This window comes from Micrasema longulum, unplaced genomic scaffold (assembly GCF_059751315.1).
Source record: "Micrasema longulum isolate JH-2025_06_02 unplaced genomic scaffold, ASM5975131v1 h1tg001721l, whole genome shotgun sequence".
Classification (NCBI taxonomy): Eukaryota; Metazoa; Arthropoda; class Insecta; order Trichoptera; family Brachycentridae; genus Micrasema; species Micrasema longulum.
The window spans coordinates 28,494-47,195 of record NW_028278899.1 but is presented as its reverse complement, the minus strand read 5'-3'; the positions used below and the strand labels follow the sequence as shown (position 1 = coordinate 47,195).

General features: G+C 29.9%; 1 long non-coding RNA gene across 1 annotated transcript; it reads left to right on the top strand.

Annotated features, from left to right (window-relative positions):
- Positions 1-349: 349 nt before the first annotated feature.
- Positions 350-2,168, top strand: LOC148274224 (uncharacterized). Its single transcript, XR_015824349.1, has 4 exons — positions 350-466; positions 986-1,093; positions 1,238-1,336; positions 2,075-2,168. It is a non-coding gene; the product is annotated as an uncharacterized LOC148274224 (long non-coding RNA).
- Positions 2,169-18,702: the final 16,534 nt, after the last annotated feature.

Here is an 18,702-nt window from a genome sequence, read left to right as displayed (position 1 = left end):
AGCGTGGTCAAATATTACTGAAGGGTTCAATGCGATTGGAACGAAGTATCGCTCTAGAGACCAGCTAAAGTATAAATGTAACAATATAAAAAAGATTGTTAAAAAGGTATATTTAAAAATAAAATTGGATAATTACAATTTATATTATGAGTGCATCCTGGCTTATATGTATGATATATTTATTTACATGTCAAATGGAAAGGAAATGATTCAAATCAAATCAATTAACGTTCCCATAATATTATGTTCCATGGACAATATCATCATTTAGTCTAGATAATATGATAAACAATTTATTTGTATTGCAGAAGATCACTGATGAACGGAAATAAATTTTTAAAAACTGGTGATGGGCCACCATCGTCCAAAACTTTAGAAACTACAGAACGGTTTTGTTCCGTGATGTCCGGATCCGTTGAAGGTCTTTCGTATTTTTATGATTGCGACATCACTTTTGAGAAAAGTGGTTAGTACTTAACTAAAATTATTTATTTATTTATTTATTTAAATCTTAAAGTAGGGCACACATATCATACATATTGTTATGTGTGTTCTAATAATAACATTGAAAATATATTTAATTTATAAATTGTTTATCACATATGTCTTGACCATTATTTTAAATTTTGATATGTTTTTTTCTTCATAAATATTTTTTTCCATTTCGTAATACTTTTTAATTGCTTTAAATAAAATTGAATTTTGTGACTTTGCCTTTTTCCTAAATAGAGGTCTAATTTTGTTCTTTTCTCTAGTATTGTTATGATTCATATCATTAATTGTAGTGCTTTCGCACTTATAGTTTACGCAGACAGGGTATAGTCTAAGCTTATAACCGAGTTACACAGTTTAAACCCGCGCTGTGCCAGCGGGTACCCTGCAAGACATCGGACCCTCCCCGTGTGATCGTGTTCATGCTGGTTCCATTATGTCATTGCTACGTATTATTTTTAAGCAAAACTAATTGTTCTTTTTTATTTTCCAGAACCATCATGCTCTACTCTAAATAGTATGGATGATAAAATTGAGTTGGAGATTGCTCCTTTATTTGAAAAGCTGTTGACAGCACCGAGCTTTCCTAGCTCTTAATTATGTAAAGTAATTTTATTATTTATGTAGGCATACCTTTTTTGTGGATTGTTTTATTTATTTTTGTGTAGTGTTCGTGAATTGTTTTTATGGGTGTTTTACCTCATATCATTAAAGTAAATAAATAATAACTTTTTTTACTTTACAGTACCTTCATGCAGTACTTCCTCTGAAAACACGGCAAAAATTATAAAATACCTGGATGTCTCGACACCCCTGTTAAAGGTTCCGAAGTCCCTAGCATTGTGTGAGTTGTATTTACCAACATTAATTTTTATGAATATTTGTGTCATTTTTAATTCAATAATGTTTTTTTTTTACAGTATACATAAGAGGTAAAACAGAGTATTCAATAAATTAAGGATAATTACATGGCAATGAAATACATATTAAAAGTGAAAATAGTTAACAAAAAATCCCACAGAGGCATGGCCAGTTCGTGGGTATACAGGAAAATGTCAATGAATTTTCGCTCCTATAATAAATAGATGGTTAATATATTTTTGTGTAATATAAAGAAGAAAATATAAAATATTCTGTAAAAGATTAAATGGTATTTTTTTGTTAGTAATTAAAAATGGAAATAAAAAAACATAAAAATATTCCTTATTAGCAACAAAATATATCATACAATAAAGAGTTCATATCTTTAGTTTGTATCTAAGAAAGTGCGTGTTTTTTAGGAGAAGGAAAATTTTGAATGTTTGGAGTCAATGAAATATTATCTATGTCATGTAATATGCATGTCTCTGTGCGAGCCTCGTTTTACAATGTTGTGTTTCTAACACACAATTCCTTCTTTGACTTAATCTATTTTAATTACTTGTAAATAAATTGCGAAAGAGGGAAAAGTCCGGTTTGTGTGAAGCATTATTTTTAATAGAAATTTTTGAATAGTTTCTAATGGCTTAATATGGTTGTTGTAAGTTCCCCCTCATCTAATTATTCAATAGAAATTTTTGTTAATAATTTACTTAATGTTTAGGTTAAAAATGGTATGAAGAGAAAACTATTAACACCATATGAGACAAGAAAACGCCTCTGCAGCTAAGGAAAATCTGGTGGGGTTTGAAACAAAAAGGGAATCTGCATTACAGGGGTATATCAGTGAAGACCGAGATGCATTATTATAAATGCAAAGCCGAGGAGTGCACATAACGCATACAACCGATGAAAGAAATACACTAACAGACGCTGAAGCTGCCAGGATACAAGCCAGGTAAATGATAAAATATTCTTTATTTCTGTTGCATGAAAATCAAATAAATATTTTATTCTCAAAAATGTTATCCATCTCTATTAAAACCACTGTTTCCTTACATGGAAGGTAAGGTGATCAGTTTTCACTTCAGGGTACTTAGGATATGTTTGTACGAAAATGTGCATATTTTTATGAAAAATTAAAGTATCTTCGTCGGTAACCAGTAAATGAACATATTTAGAAAAAAAAGACATATATTCTGTTATTTAAACAGAAAAAAATATTTTACTTCGTAGATAAAATTAAAGATAAATGTTAAATTCCAATTGAAATACGGGCCAAGGTTTTGAATAAATATTGAAGTGCAGTATTTGCTTTTAAGAAGAATAAGTCCACTCTCGACGATCACTTTACTTCCATTCTCAGGATTTTTACCTGAGAAGTAGCCATCGAGTCAAAAATACTCGTCCAGGGTTCATACTCGAAATGGAAAAGAAAGCGATGTCAATTTTATGCTGAATTTAATCCGCGGCGTTCAGTTCAAAATCTTTGATGTAACCGGTTTAGGAAGAATGAACTAAACATAAAACTTTATCAAGGCGACAATGCGAAATGACGATTGATTCTCGTCCCATTGATGTGTGTCCCATAACTAAACTTGTCCTATAAAGACCGCAATTACTGCCTTAAGTGTCTGAAAGAATTTTAAATTCTGAATACAATGGATGAAGTCTTCGGCACTGAAGTGACGCTAAAAAGTGCTAGAAATAAATGTGCCACGATTTCACATAAATAACATCGCGTCTTGTCAGTTAACGAAAAATATGGCGATTGAATTGAAGAAAAAAAAAATTTTTAATTGTTTTAAACCTTCATTTTGATTTGTCTTTTTATGCCCTGGCGAATGAAGAATACAGTTTTATCTGTGAAATGCTTTTTTCAGAAAATAGAAAATCTAAATTAGTCCGGATGCTGTATTTTAATGTGCATTTTTATTATCAAAATAATAATTGTTTTTCATTGAAAGTTCTTTTTAGATTGAAATGATCTCATTTGGTTTAAAAGTTATCATAAATTGGAAATCACAGTCACAAAACCTTGTTTACTAATATATTATTATAAGATCATAAAAAAATGAGAATCGGGTTGTGGTCCCGTGGCTAGTGTCTCGGACTCACGGATCAAAGATCCGTGGTTCGAATACCACTCTACCCCAACTTGATTTTCATTTTCTAATAGTGAGTTATTTACAACTCGTTGAAAATGTCCCTAAAAATAAATATTTGCGTAAATTATAAGAACGCAAATATTTCATTAAAAAAAAAAATTTAAAAAAAAATTTATAAATTTAAAAAAATAAAAAGAAAAAAAAAGAAAAGAAATATACAAAACTTTAAGAATTGATTTATTGATATCGAGAACGGTGTTATTTAACAATGTTTTCGGTTATCAGGCAGAAGGTATCGTAAGTATGACTACCTGCTTTCCTAACATCGGTAGACGCTTTCCTTATCTTGTGAAAAATAATGTGGAAATAGTATTTAATTAATTTAGTTGCATAGTTTTTATCGCGAACACTTGAGTAACTTACTACTTTGCCAAATGAATATTTTTCTTTAAACCATTGTTAGGTTTCTAGAATGACATTTGTCACTGCACTTTGGAGCTGCAAACAGTAAACTAGCTCCGGTGTGCAAATGTCATAAACTATCAAATTGTTTCAATTTCCATATTCATAAAAACGGTCAAGAATATCAACCGTCTATACGCTTTGTAGCTGCAGGACGTGTTGTAAACCAGCTCTTATTTTTAACGGTTTTAAAAAATAATTAGAAACACAAAAAAATCAAAAAAATCAACTACAAGACGTGCTGTAATATATCTCCTACCTGTTATTCGTTTTCAGTTTATAAATTCCATTATAATTGGAATTGCCCATGCGCTCTACATAAAGCGTTTTGGGACATTTATTGTAGGAGAAAGTGTCTATGAAACGGACATTATCAAAAAACGTATTGAAATTTATTTATTTTCAACAAAAAATAGAAAAAAATCTTTAGGGTATAATCTCTGAATGCAGATAAAACTAATTAAGTCAAAAATATTTATTAGTGCATTAACAGCAAAAATAAAAATGATAGAAAAAAGGCCGTTTCATGAACACGGTCTCATGAAACGGACTTAAGGTATATGGACACAATATTTACAAGTCAAATATGTTAATTTGTTTTATTAAACATTGAAATGAAACAAAGTGTAAATGGAATTCATAAAATTAAAAACATATTTTAGAAACTAATATAAAAAATAGATTAAGAGTGATTGTCCATCTAAAGTAAAAGTGTATATTCCTCTGAATGTTTGACGAATTAAAAAATGCTTCAGCACGTCGATGGACAGTTTTTTCATTATCCAACGACTATGGTGAAACTATTAGATCCTTTAGGTCATTCTTGACGTGGTTTTGACAAACAACTGATAAAACATTTTTAAAAATAAAAATATTTTCTGGATTTTGAGAAAATACTTTTCTATTCCCTTAGGTACATGTTAATAATTTTCTTTGCGTATTTCACAATTTTGATTATATTTGTCAGATATGTTTCGATATTTTAAAATATCTGCCGTAGCTCTGGTTGACACATTTTTCCGTTTGCTCCCTCAATTACTGTGTTAGTCATTCTTATCATCCTTATTTTTTCATAACTTCCGACCTATAATACTGTAAATGTTAAATAAAGCGGTTAAAATTTAAGATTTAGTGCTGCTCTTATTAAATAATGTTCTAGACAGAACTGAACTTTTAAATTGTGTGAATTTTTATGTGAGACAGCGTGGGACGAGACAAAATACTTCTTTTGCTGTTGATTTGCATAGTTCAAACTATGCTAAGCTATTCTACGGCTCCACATGTTAGCAAACAAACATGGAAACTTAGATTTATTTCATTTATCTTTATACAAATTAAAATCATTACTTTTTAATCATTTCTTTTCTAAATTATAAAAATGTACCAAGTGTTATACTTGTTTTACTGTTTATACTATGATACATCGCCTCTGTTACTCCAATACTTTATATATTTTAACTCTTTATTATATCATACCACGTTATAATTTCTTATTTAATTTTCTTTTATTATTTCTTTATTTTCTGCTGATTTTATTTTATGTATCCATATTATCTTTACTTGTATACAGGTGTTCTGTTTCATTATAATTGTAATTCAAGATTGTTTTATATTTTGTCAAAAGCGTAAGCCGTCGAAATAAATAATAATACTTAGCAAATGAAAAAAAAGGGTGGATAACTTAAACGAAAAAATTAAACAAAAATTGTGAAACGGACACAAAAAATACCATGAAACAGGTGTTCGTTTCACTGTACTTTTTGTTGTCCGTCAAATCGAACTTGGAAATCTTAAATAAATTCGAATGTCTTTATTACTTTTAATAAAACACTTGTTCACCTTTAAACGTACATTACATTAATACCAACAGTTGTTATTTTTAAATTGAAATAAAATAAACAATAACACTTACGTTTTTGAAAGTGGTAAAAAGCCACAAATAATTACATTTAAGTAAAAAAATCACAAAGGTCTTTACTATAGAGCTGCAGTCGCATAAATAGTAAACAGCGTGTTGTAATATAGTATTAAGTACAATCATGAAGCAAGAAATAAAAATGATAAAGTTCAGAAAGGAATCGAGTAACTGTTATTGTCCGTTTCATGGGACGTTCGTTTCAACACTCTCCCCTACAGCGCCCTTGAAGTAATCTATGTTATCCACAGTAATAAAAATAATAATTTAGACTATTTAATGATGCATTATATTTTATATTCATGTCCGGTAGATCTACTTTTAGTAGTAAGTACTTTTCTGCAAAAAATTGTGTACTCTCTCAAAATACTATGAAGTAAACTGATAGTTTTAAATGGCAGGAGTATAGCCTTTGATCACGCATTATTGACTCTAATTATCGTACACGAGTGAAAGCTTTCGCGAACGATTTAATTTTTCTCTTCCCGCCAAATTTAAGAACCAGTCGCTACATTGTTGCGTCCATGTTCCAAATTTGACATTCAAACCGGTATAGAGACAGCTTGCAGGCATCAGGCACAGAACCCAGGACCCTCGGTTATCATCTTTGGCACGCACAATTCTGCGGAAGAAATTCCACCAATTTTAAAAAATGCATTTATCTGAACAGAAATGAAGAGCAAGGAAACAAGAAAAATTTTACATTTAGTGTCAATGTCGTTCACTGCATATACTTTAATTTTTATTAATTTTTTTATTGGACAGCCAACAGACATTTATAGAAATATAAAATACATTATAAATACATTTCATACGATCCAATTAGAGGCAATTGGTAACATAAATAATTGTCAAATGATGCAAAATAACTAATCGTACACTACTTATATTATTTATTACCATCATAATTTCATTTCCGCACCTAATAGTGCATAGGGCACTGCAACGGTACACTAATCGCAGCGTATCTTAATAATTTTTTTTTCGTTACATGAAGGTAAGATGATCAGTCTTAAAAGGGACTATGAAAGATTCTAGTGTAAAAACACCCTTTGAAATAAATATTTCAAATCAACCACGTCGGGAATCAAACCCGAGACCTCTTAAATGGTAGGCAAACGCGTTGACCATTATACCACGAGGCCGACGAATATTATACTTGTACTATTATTAAAATGTTAAAGTAATTTATACTGTTTTGTTTATTTAAAAAAAAAAAAAAAAATCAATACTAGAAAATCGATACAGTAACACATTGTAATTTATTTATTTATTTTTTAGATATTTTTTATCACTTTATTGACATAAAATTATACATTCATGCAACGTTGGTTTGACTATATAGCAAGGGTTATTTGCTTCGTTCTTAGCCAGTCAAAAATATATATAAAAAACAGTCATCAATACATAGAAAAATAAATAAAGTTATAAGACATAGTGAAGAACATAGTAAAATACTTAGTTTCAAAAAAAATATTATAAAAAATGTAGTAGAAACAAAGCAAAAAAACGTAGTTAAAAAGATAGTAAAAAACGCATTAAAAAACCCCGTAAAATGCATGGTAAAAAGAAAATACATCGTCGAAAATATAGTAAAAGACATACCAAGTTAAAAAACATGTTTTTAAACCCAGTAAATACATAGTGAAATATAAAAAAAATAGCAAGAAACTTAGTAAAAGACATCGCAAAAAAAGAAATATAATGTTCAGCAAAAAACATATTTAGAAAAAAAACATAGTAAAATACATAGTTAAAAGAAAACCCAAAAAAAATAATACTAAAAGATATGATAAATAAATAAATATGTATATATGGTAAAAACATAGTAAAAACAATAAACAACTTCAAAAATTAAATCAATTAAGAACTAAAAAAATATCATTACAATTCAAATAAAAACATCTGTTGGCCATCTAGAGCCACCATCAGCCCCTCAGTAGTAAGCAACTTCTTTAGCTTGTGGCTCTTTCATAATTTCCGTGGTTCTGGCATAGTTTTGTCTGGTAGTTTATTATATAATTTCAGTCACTGGTTTATTAGTCTCGACTGTCCGTGTCTCGTTTTAAATGTTGTATTTGATAAAAAAATATATAATGTTCTGATATTCTCGTATCCATGTGTCCATGTTTACTACATTTTTTAAAAGTTTTACTTCTTTTTTATCATCAGTGTTGCCATATATAAAGCAAAGTGTATTTGCATCCTAAAAATAAAAATCCCAAAATTTATTTCTTCTCTATCCCTGCGATAAGATCCATAATAACAACCCAGGAGGCATTCGCAGTGTATGGCCTAGCTAACTGTATCGCTTTCGCGTAATGACAGTAGTTGTCATCGGAGTTTGCTGTGTCATTTATTTTGGTACCTATTTAACGTTTTTTTTTTTAAATTTTATTATTTATTTATTTAGTTCTATGTATTACAAAGTCTTATAAATATTTACAACACAATATTTACATCTATACTTATTCTAACATTATTTATCACTATTATACACTTAGTATCCTAATTTATAATATTAACTGTTTCATATGTACATTTTCATTAATTATATTCACTATTTACACTATTTACTACCTAATATTTTTCACATATATACTTTTTACATTTAATTTTAAATATATTTACATTAATTTCATTTTTTATGCTTTCTGGCATTTCTTCAAATGGTTTTATTCCCTTGTACATGAGGCAGTTCTGGGACATTGCTTTTGATTTCTTTTCCAGTCTTATATTTTTAGATCCTCTTGTTGCATAGTTATGAAAGAACTCATTATTTTTTAGTTTATTTTGAAAATATCTCGGAACTATTCCTTTAATAATTTTGTTTACTTCATTGGCAACATTGAATTTGATTCTTTGACCAATTGTCATGATATCTAGAAGTTGAATCATTTTCTTAACATTTGTTTGTCTCCCACATCTTAATATTATCCTTATCGCTTTGTTTTGTATTATTTGGAGTCTTTTTAGATCTCCTTCATTACTTAAATATAAAATACTGGAGAAAAAATATAAATAATTTAAATAAAAAAAATAAAAATACTGACAGAAGGTGTACTCGTATATTCGATAACTAGATCAAATCGTGTGATTGGTGACCAGGGATAGATTGACATTAAACTTGTTAAAAACAAGATCGTTTTTGGTGGTTAAAGCAGTCATGTAATTACAGGTAATTGCAACATGTTGAAGGTACAATTTCTAGAGAGCGGTTCGTAAACTTTACAGGCAGGTGAATCTTCAACAATAATATCGAATCAATAAGCAAGAATCATAAAAAAACATCGCAATATTGCATAAATTTACATTGATAATGATTTAATTATTCTAAAATACATAAATATATTATGATCATCAGAGTGCAAACAAAAACAATAATATGTTGTTGTTATATGTTGTGAAATATGATGTTGTTTTTTTTTAACAATTTCAAATTAATAAAAATACGAAATGAAATACTGTAGATTTAAAAAAATAATTTTGCTTATTAGTAGCGTAAAAAGTATTTTTTAATTTATAATTTTGAATTCCCACGAAAACGATCCATTGCTTTGGCCACGCCCCTCATACGTCATTTTTCGAGTAAATTTTGAATTTCCTTTGTTTAAACATCGTCACGAATCTTGACGTCACCATTATCGAGGCCAAACATGTCGCTAGTTGGGGCATATTTTTTAATAATATTTTTTTTAAAGTTATAAATGAAAACATTTTTCCATTTGATTTGAAAATACGATTAATTTTTCTTAATCCATTTTATATATTTTTAACGGTATTCGTAGTATGTGATATTTCCCTATTGACAAGACATTTTTTTGAATTTTTTGTTAGTGAATAATTTCATAAAACCACTTACAGACTTTTCTGTGTCTACCGGCTTCGAGACGTGCCGTATCTTCATCGGGACACTTATTACTATCCAGACTGAGATTAATTAGTGCCCAGGTGAAGAGACGGTACGTCCCAAAACCGGTAGACATAGAAAAATCAACAAATGGTTTATATATTTTTTAATAATTGATATAGTGACGTAAAACGATACACGTTCTTTTTTCTATTAAAATTGACTTTTTTATATTTAGTTTATCTTAAAACTGTAACATTTAAAAAAAAATATTAGCTCTTGTGGTTGGAAAATGGCTTACTCTGTTTTAGAGGAATCAAAATGATATAATTTCAAATAAATAAAAATGAATACAAATGTTATTTGATGTTACAAATATACAAATACATTTATGTAGATACACATACATATATAAACACACACATACATATATGTACACACATGCATACATATGCACATACATGCATACACACATACAAACATATGTTAATACACTTCATTACTAATATTTAATAATGTTACAAATATACAAATACATTATGGACATACACATACATACATGTACACACATGCATACGTACACACATAAACTTATTTACTAATATTTAATAATATTACAAATATACATATGCATATATGTATATACGTATACATATATGTACACACATACATACATATACATATACATGCACACATGCAAACATATGTATATACATTAATTAACTAATATTTAATCAATATTTTGTCCATTTTGACAATTATTTGAGTTTCTCCAAATGTTTGTGAACAAAAGACTGCATTTCACAATCTAGGGAGTCATTATGATTAACAAATTAAAACGGATATGAAGAATATTTTAATGAAGGAAAAATAAAAGTCGAGGCGTTTTCAGGGCTTATGACCTGTCTTTGGATTACGTAGTGTGTAAAATAAATCTTCTTCTTCGTCTTCTTGTAGATCTGATTATCTGTTCTACTTAGACTACTCAGTCTCCCGTGATGAAGCCCAACCATCCTTCCACCGCTTAGGGAGTCTTCCAGGTGGGCGCCCGCGCCGTCCGGAAGGCAATTTTATGGCTGCTATGGACACCAGTCTATCGCTGCTCATTCTGTTAATATCATCTCTCCAGAGTCTTCTACAAGTACAGAATATTTCAATCAGATACATTCACAACGAAGGTTTCAGTTCCTAAACTTTGCTGAAATTAGGAGTAAAATGGATGTTCAAACATATGCAAAATAGTGAATGTTACAGTGTGTAAAGTGGCCATTTAAACCAGCCAAAGACAGGTTAAAAGACTTGTAAATACCTAAACTTCCATTTTTCCTTATCTAAAATGTTCTCTATCTATGTTGTGACAAAGTAAATGCTTTTGAAATCAAATACACTTTTTTGTATTTGTAAAATTATTGTTATTGATATTTTTGTTAATACTTTTGTTTTTCTGTTGTTTTTCTTTCTGCACCTAATGGTGCCTAGTTACACTGCATTGGTGTAACAATCGTAGCGTATCTTGATCACTTCTGTTACGTGAAGGTAAGATGATTAGTCTTAGGCTTCAGGAACCAGTTTAGGGACTATGAAATATTCCAGTATAAAAAACCCTTTTTTATTTTGATTTTTTAAATCTTATTTGCACCACAACTGGCCAGGCAGCCCAATTACAGTGGTGAACAGCACAGAACACCTAGACTTGAGAAAAATCACATTTTCAATTCTTGTGTTCCCACTGGGAATCGAACCCGGAACTTTCCGTGTGTGAATCAATTGTCTTAACCAATACACTACGGAGGCTTTTAAAAAAATATTTCATCAACCATGTCGGAAATCGAACCAGATACCTCTTGAATGGTAGGCAAACGCGCTGACCACGAGGCCGACTTATGTGTTTTTTTATTTATTTTTATTGTCGCATTTCTTTCTTTTTTTATAAAGTATTTGCACTTTACCCGCTTATATCTTTTTTTATTTATGTGTATAGGTACAACAAAGACGAAGAACACAAAAGAAGGAAATATGAAAGTCAAGGCATTTACAGGGCTTTTAACTTGTATGTAGGTGAAATAACTCAGTCAGATGAATGTTTTAGCTCTTTAACTTCACAAAAATCATCTTCTTCATTTTTCTTCATTCCCTTCCGCACCTTATGGTAAATAGGGCACTGCATTGGTACACCAAGTGCAGTGTATCTTGACAATTTTTCTTACATGAAGGTAAGATGATCAGTCTTACGCTTCAAGAGCCAGTTCAGGGATAATGAAAAATTCAAGCGTAAAAACACCTTATTTAATAAATATTTTATTCCATCCATGTCGGGAATCGAACCCGAGACCTCTTGCGTGGCAGGCAAACTCGCTGACGACTACACCACGAGGCGGTCAAAAATCAGTCAATAAAAATTTTCCACAGTGGTGTAATATATTGATTAAGTACATTATCGGTATCAAAATAAAAGCCATTAACAAGTGTTAGGCACTTAGAAGTTGCAAATAAAATAAAAATACATATACTTATTTACAGTTATAAAAATAAAGTTAACAGAAACAATCTAAATTTAAATTTAAAGAATAAGAAAAGAAAAAAGTTTAAAAAAAAATTATGTAAAAGGTACAAAAATATAATAATGAACAAGTAATAATTTTGTACAAGTCTTTGAAAATCTAATTCTAAATTTAAATTCTAATACACGTGTTTCAGAACCAGACCGTGACACTTCAGAGGAACATTCCTCCCGGTAAACTTTTTTTTAAAACCCCCCTTTTTTAAAGAAATTTTGTTTTATTATGAATTTAAAATAAAAAAGAAAATGTCCTCAATCCTAAATGACTCGGACTAACATCCCTTCCACAAATCCCTGCCCTTTCCCCTACATAGCCGCTTTTTTATTTTCTAGTCCGCGTCCGCTTTTAAGCGCGTTGGTCAAATACGTTTTCGATCTGAAAATTTATTCAGGATGTTTTTAAAAGTACATCATAAAAAATGTTTTGCGATATGGCCCTGAGAAACCATTATAACCGCACATAAAAGCAATTTACGTATTCCGATGGACTGTACAAACAACTAAATATAATACGCGTTCCTTCAGTTACCCGACGAGAAAGCAACAAAAAATGAACACTTTTTAGCCTCAGAAAACAAATGGGCGTGTTTTGAAATACCAACCTGTTAAAATTCATACAATTAAGTGCACGCTTTCTTCAGACGCTGTCTTCATCGGTATGTATCGATACGGTTTACTTTAATTTTTCTACTATCTCTATCTACCTCGGTATTTCGAAGCCGGTTCTACCGACATGTATGAACAATAACGGTTTTAGGAAGATACGGCTATCGATCAAAACAAGTGAAATAGTATTATTTTTAGAATGCTAACATTTTTTCTGAAGTGTCGCCATTGCAGCTTTCGTAGGCTTACCATACGTCCCGGTTTGACTGGGATTGTCCCGGTTGTACACATTTGTACCCAGAGTCCCGGCCGATTAAGACTTTTGTCTGGGCCACGCGAAAATTTATATAAAATTATTAAATGCTGAAAAAGTACATTCCCGCGATAATTACAATTAGTACAATACAATACAAAACAATAAGTAAATAAAGTTGACTTGCGTTAAATACAGGGGGAAGAAAAATGATCTTCATATTTTTCATGTGTATTTGTCGTTTTAACATATCTGACTAGAGTTACATAGATATTATTTTAATAACTAGTAAATCTAAACATGTTACTTTATTAATTTTATTCGGTAAACAAACAGAACGAACACAAATATTGACAATTTCTTTGTATATTAGGGGAGACCGAGAAGAGTTGTAACAGAGGAGAGTTGAAACAATGGCGATTTCGAGAAATCTATGATCGATGGCGAACTGGCAACATAGCGCATTTATTGTTTTTTTCACGTGCCACTTGATGGAGTTGGCAACAGCAGTCTACAGGGATTGGTTGGCTACAGACACATGGACGGAAAAAAATATAAAAAATAAGTTTTTGGACAGTATTTTGATAGCCTGTTATTCGATTCGTATTACGTTAACGCTGACGTGATATTATTTCCAATATGCACTGACTATTTAAGTTTCAAATAGTGATATTGTTTTTTATAACTCGCGTCTACTTGAGAGGTTAAAAGTCATTGTTCTAAACGAGGCCTGATTTTTGGGCCTTGGATAGTTGAAAAAGTTTGTTTTAACCCTTCTCTTATATTTTTTTATTACTATAATATTTTGTGGTGTGAATTTGGACACTAAATTGTTTATTGTTCTTGTTTAAGAATGCCTAATCAATATGAACGAAAGACTCTATTGCTATAATTTATGATTACTGCACGATAAAGCCAAACCAATATATTTTTATTGATGAACATACCGATTCTTGATTACAGCAGTTAAATTTGTTTCACGCGTATTTTTCTAAATATATTTTCTTATGCTTAAAAACTGTACTATTTTTATTTAAAAAAAAAAAAACCCTTATACAAAACTGTTACAACTTACTATGACCTCTGTTTCAACTTACCTCGATACTAGGAGAGTTGTAACGCAGGAAGTTTTTTTAGTTTTAGCCGAATTCCTAATTGATCCCGATTATTTTTTCATGTTATTTTGTTTATATTATATATTGTATAAAATTGGCTACGTTAAGATATAAATTTCGTTAAGGTAGGTCCTCAAAGTAAAAATGCGTGAACCTATAGAGAAGCCCTATTACTATGTTTCATAGAACATAAGCGATGTTGGTTTGTTGGTTAGCAACCACTTGGTGGCCATTTTGTTTTATTTGACAACATAAACATACTGGTTCGATCGGATGCTTTTGTAGCTGTGCTTGGCTTTATTTGTAAATAACTTGGATATTTATGTTATAATAAATAAACATCGACTATGGTGAATTGCAGTATGTTTGGTTGCAGCAGTAGAAGCGTCAAAGGTGTTAAAGGAGTCAGTTTTCACAGGTAATTGATTTCGAATATTTTCCCATGATTTAAATTAATTTTTGGCATTTATTGTCCCGACAGGTGTATTATGTGCTTAAAAACTTTCCTTATATCAACATATTTACTTCAGATACATTTTTTTCTTAATTTGGGAGAAAAATTTGTGAATTAAAGTATGTTTACTGTTAATAATGACAGTTGATTATCGGCAATATGTTGGGGCCGCACTAGGCATCCATATAAAGTTTGAGCTTTTATCGAGTAGAGATCGATTAAAATTTTACTCGAAAATAGCAATGTTAACCTTGAAATCGTATCTAAAATGACATGTGCAAATTTCAGGCCGCTACGACTCTCCATTTTGGAGATGTGACGGACAAACAAACAAACTCAACACAGGACTTTGGTTCCATGGAGTTGGGATTTATGTCTCAATAAATGTAACATAATAATAATAAAAATAATAAAATGTTAAAAATAATATATGAATAAACGCACACATGTACTTTCAGTTTTATAAAATAAATATAGGTGAATTGTAGAAAAATAAATCGGAATAACCCTGCAATAACGAATACACAGGTACATATTAAAAAATATTTACAATGCAAATTAATATCCACTTGGCAATTCTTGGCCTGAGTACGGCCCATTGTTTTGCTGCGAACTGTAGCTAACTTAATACCCAATAGTCAAATAATGGTTTTCCTATGTTTGGGCTCCCCCATAGCTTGGCGCATTATTACTCTAAGGGTAGGTCTCTTTTAGGCTCAGATACACTAGGTAATGTAAAAAGTGTTTTAACGTACCTCTGTCTCAATACAATAATTACAATTATGTTAAACGTAACAAACGTAAAAGATAAGAGATGAAAAATATGTATATAATAATAAAGTTAATTAAATATCTGCTTCTCACAATATTTCTATGATTTTTGTCTTAAATTTACATACATTGTAATAAAAAATATCATCCTCGGTAAATCTAGCATATTCTAGGTATTTTTGATTATTTAAAATAGTTTGGTGACGTGTTATCTGTGTAAAACGAAAAAATTGTCTTGTCGGTCTAGATGGCACACGGAATGAAAAGTGGATAAAGGGAATCAATTTTATTATTTATTAATTTGTATAAAAATAACTGGTCTAACAACGGTCTAACATTATTCTCCGTTTTTTAAGATAGTTCATTCCATAATATATAGTACTGCATGCTTTCTGCCAAAAACAAGTTACATGGATTTACAAATTACAATAATCATTAAAACAACACAAACCGAAATAAAAACCAACGTAGACACGAACAATAAACAATAGAAATAAATGTACAAGAATAACATTAAATAATATTTGCAACAATAAATATATATAGGATATAGGTACTAGGTACCCACATGAATTTTATAAATTATGGAAACAAAATTGCAGATTTAAGCATTTTATTGCCACCTTTTGACAAAACCATATACGAAAAAGAAATGTTAAGCGGCAGCAGCTTTAATAATTTAATTTACCCAGGTTCTAAACCACTAGATAAAGCTTCAACGCGCTACACACAGGTGGCGCTAACACGCGCGTAACTTTTTTATTTTGTAATTTGGTTTATATTGTTTTGAATAGATGTCGCTAACTGTATTGTTTTCAGTGTTTTGAATTTCAATAAATTAGGAAATTTATTTCAATTCTATTTTAATTTCGCTTTTATTTAAATAACTTATTTCTTCACGAATTTATAAAGGATTTTTTTTCAAATTCATGACATGTAAATCAAATTTCAGCGTAGATAGTTAGGTTGTTTATTGTGTATGCAGATAATAGGTAGAATTCAAAATAAAACTCTTTTATTGGTTTTAATTCTATTTTTATTTATGTGTAACATTGTCTTATTCATAATACAAAAAAGTAATCTTTATATATATAATTCCTTTGTACGTGTGATGTCACCGTACTCCTCTTAAACGCCTATCGATTTACGGACGGTTTTCAGAGAAATATAGATCTTTGCGCTGTATCGTATTCCTACATAAGTACTCCCCTTTGTTGGTGAGACGACCGGAGTTTGACGTTTGCAAAAAGAATGCCATATTTGAAAAAAGTATTTATTTTATGTTTTGGAATTCAACCATAAACAAGTACCTACTTAAATACAATATTTTTTTAATATTGACTATTTTGAGTTTTGGAATTAACTCACAAACAAGTACTTCTAAAACGAAAGTTGAGTTTCACTATAGTTTCATTTACTAATGAATTCGGTTTAACTATTGTTCTACTATCAATTCATTGTTTCACGCGAGTTTTTACTTGAGTTAACCACTGTTTTTTTTATTCCAAATCTTAAAAATGGAATTTAAAAAGAATGCAAAGCTTTCTCAATATACCTAGAATGTACCCAATTAAATATACTCAGTATATCCTAATTGATTTTTAAGTACATTACTTTTCTTGTTCTATAGGATATTAATTTATCCTCGTTAAATATAACTATTTGCACCTATATCATTAAACAGAAATTATTGTTATTTTATGAAGAAACTTTTCAAATATTTAAGTTAATTCAATAATATCCTAACAATATGAAACGCGTCACATGTATAAAAAAAAACAAAAAAAGTCGAATTAGATCCAAAAAATGTGTCATATTTTAAATACCTTACCAAATTTTAAATAGGTTGTGTTAATTTATTTAAATAGACTTTTGTCCACTTTCAAGACAATATTTCAAATTATGTTAAATATAACGAACGTAAAATATAAGACATGAAAAATATGTAAATTATAATAAAATAAATCATATATCGGCTTCTTTCAATATTTCTATGACTTTTGGCTTAAATTTATATTCATTGTCATGAAAAACATTAGCCTCGGTAAATTCATAGTAATTTTGTTCGCATGTTCTAAGTCGGTCTAAATGGCATACGGAATAGATTAGGGGAATCAATTTTATTGTTTTTTCATTTGAACAAAAATTAATGGTCTGACATTATTCTTCGATTTTGAAAAGAATTTATTCTATGGTACTGCAATATTTTTTGTACATCAAATAATAATACCCATTGATTATTACTTTTTAGACAAATTGTTTTCATAATTAATATTTTGAGTATCTGCATATTTTTGTAGACCAGTGTAGAATTGAACATTTAGCGTAGTATAAAAAATGATGTATTTTGCAAAAAAATAAGCTCTTTAAAATAACTATTATCGAGTAAATATTTTAAATTTGGTGAGACATCCAAAATAAAACACTTTTATTGGATTGAGTTCTATTTTTATTTTCATTAAACAGCAATTACTGTAAGGATATAAGGAAACTTAGTAAATATTTAAGTTAGTTTGATAATGTTCCAACAAGACGAAACCCTTCACATGTATTATTTTTTTCAATAAATGTAGAATTAAATCCAATAAAAGTATCGTATTTTGGATACCTAACCAAATTTAAGATAGGTTTTTTTAAATTTTTTTAAAGAGGCTGGTGTCTAAGCTGTGGTGAAGAGATTATTAGAGGATATGGAATGCATACGTTTACGGTGTCTATAAACTGTGATTGAGTGATCTCTTTAAACACTGTGACATTAAATATTTTGCATTATGTTTATGATTTCAACATGTATACGATTTGCAATCTGTGGTCTTATGGGTAGCGCGTTTGCCTACCATGTAAGTCTGTCTCGGTTACTGAGCTGAGCTTACTTCTTCCAATCCTTGGCTATGCGGATGTATGTTATCCAGATGCTCACTCGGAATTACTTGATAAGTTAGAACGATTGCAGAATATTTGTATTCGTTATATCTTTGATCTTCGCAAATTTGACCACATAACCGAGTATCGCACGCAACTAAACTGGCTCAGAATCAGGCATAGAAGAAACATTCACATTCTATCACTTTTTCTTAATATTTTTAATAATCCCACTTTGCCTGTTTATCTGAGAGAGCTCATCCAACCTCTTTCACAACACGGACTATCTCTTCGTTCTAGTAACGAGAGAACCCTTTTAATACCCTGTCATCGCTCGAACTTTCTTGCCTCCTCTTTCACAGTAGTAGCCGCTCGATTGTGGAATAATCTACCCAC